The sequence below is a fragment of the Ochotona princeps genome, chromosome 8 (assembly GCF_030435755.1).
Source record: "Ochotona princeps isolate mOchPri1 chromosome 8, mOchPri1.hap1, whole genome shotgun sequence".
Lineage (NCBI taxonomy): Eukaryota > Metazoa > Chordata > Mammalia > Lagomorpha > Ochotonidae > Ochotona > Ochotona princeps.
The window spans coordinates 62,185,416-62,187,640 of record NC_080839.1 but is presented as its reverse complement, the minus strand read 5'-3'; the positions used below and the strand labels follow the sequence as shown (position 1 = coordinate 62,187,640).

The 2,225-nt window shown below is 44.8% G+C and overlaps 1 non-coding gene across 1 annotated transcript; it reads right to left on the bottom strand.

Annotated features, from left to right (window-relative positions):
• Positions 1–219: 219 nt before the first annotated feature.
• LOC118760695 (U6 spliceosomal RNA) lies at positions 220–326 on the bottom strand. Its single transcript, XR_004996929.2, has one exon. It is a non-coding gene; the product is annotated as a U6 spliceosomal RNA (small nuclear RNA).
• Between the last annotated feature and the right edge of the window lie 1,899 nt (positions 327–2,225).

Below are 2,225 nucleotides of genomic sequence, written 5' to 3'. Positions count from 1 at the left end.
TAGATACTTGGGTTCTCCCACCCCTCCCCAAACCCTCCTACCATGGTGGATTCCTCCACCTTGTTGCATAACCACAGTTCAAGTTCAGTTGAGATTCCCCCATTGCAAGCGTATACCAAACATAGAGTCCAGCATCTTATTGTCCAGTCGAGTTCAACGGCTTCTTAGGTATACCCTCTCTGGTCTGAAGACAGAGCCAGCAGAGTATCATCCCAGTCAAAAATTATGCAACGCTTCACGAATTTGCATGTCATCCTTGCGCAGGGGCCATGCTAATCTTCTCTGTATCGTTCCAATTTTAGTATATGTGCTGCCGAAGCGAGCATGAGATTTTATTTATTTTTATTGGAAAGTCAGATATACAGAGGAGAGACAGAAAGGAAGATCTGTCCACTGATGCACTCCCCAAGTGGCTGCAATGTACAGAGCTAAGCCGATCAGAAGCCAGGAGCCAGGAGTTTCCTCTGGGTCTCCCATGTAGGTGTAGACCCCAAGGCATTGGGCCACCTTCCACTGATTTCCCAGGCCACAGGAAGGGAGCTGGATGAGAAGCAGGGCTGCAGGGACACAAACCAGTGCCCATAGGGGATCTCAGCACATAGAAGGTAAGCACTTCAGCCACTAGGCTACCACACCAGGCCCCCAGCTGCTCTACTTTGAATCCAGCTCCTACTAGTATGCCTGGGAAGACAACAGAAGATGGTCCATATGCTTGGGCCCCCATCACCCATGTGGGAGACTCCAACAGAGGTCCTGGCTCCTGGCTTCAAGCTGGCCTAACCCTATTGTTTGTTTGTTTTGATGTTGTTGTTGTTTTAAAAGATTTGAAAGGCAGATCAGATTTACAAAGAAGAGACAAAGGTCTTTCATCTGCTGTTCACTCCCCAAATGGTCTCAATGGCCACAGCTGAGCCCATTCAGTCAGGAGCCAGGAGCTTCTTCTGGGTCTCTCTTGTGGGTGCAGGGTCCCGAGGCTTCAGGTCATTCTCTACTGCTTTTCTAGGCCACAGGCAGGGAGCTGGATGAAAGCCAGGACACAGATTGACACCCATATGGGATCCTGGTGCTTGCAAGGTAAGGATTTAGCCTTTGAGTTATCACATGGGGCCCTCTTGTTGCTTTTTAAGAGTGTGAACCAGGACCCGGTGCAGTGGCCTAGCAGCTAAACTCCTTGCCTTGAACGTGCCAGGATCCAATAAGGGCACTGGTTCTAATCCCTGCAGCCCCACTTCCCATCCAACTCCCTGTTTGTGGTCTGGGAAAGCAGTCGAGGATAGGCCAAAGCCTTGGGACCCTGCATCCATGTGGGAGACCCGAAAGAAGTTCCTGGCTTCTGGCTTTGGATTGCTGCAGCTCCAGCCATTACAGTCACTTGAGGAGTGAATCATCGGACAGATCTTTCTCTCTGTCTCTCCTCCTCTCTATATATCTGGCTTCACAATTTAAAAAAAAAGAGTGTGAATCATTGGATAGAAGATCTTTCTGTGTGTTTCTCCCTTTGTAATTCTATCTTTCAAATAAATAAATCTTTTAAAAAATAAAAAGTATGTAATAGGAAAGGTAAGTCCAGTTCCTACAGCATTGTCCCTGATTATGTTCAAATTTCTGTTTTCCCCTGTGTGTGTTAAGTATCTCTTATATCAAACCAAAACAAGTAGCATTTGAAAAGAGCAAGGATGTTAAAAATTTATCACCACATTGCTCAATATCTTAGATGTCACACACATTTGGAAACCAAAGTTTGGAGGGTAAAATCAAGTGAATGATTTTTCATAAAGTATTTTATTAAATTTGATAAACTTGCCTCTTTTGGAAGGATGGAGGTCAGATTTTCAAATCTCCAAATATGCCTTCCAGCTGTGTGGTATGTGAGAAGAATGGAGATTTCCAAACAACCTGGCCCTGCCATTTGCAGATTCAGAAATTTGTTGTTCTCACTTTGTTTTGGGGAGAGATGGTTCTGGAGCATGTGCAGTCACATTCATCAGAGTTAGAATGGACAGATTAATAGGATACAATGCCACTTATTCATTACCTGGGAGAATTAGAATTGTAGCGCTAAAACGCATATCTGTTGGTCAGCACATGCTCTCCTTGGTAGGAAAAGCTATTTAGGAAACTATTTAGTTCTTGTTCCCACCCTCTCCCTTTTCTAGATCTGAACTACCATTTCCCAAAGATTACTCATTAAATAAAAATCCCATTTTTCTAGGATGGTCATTGTG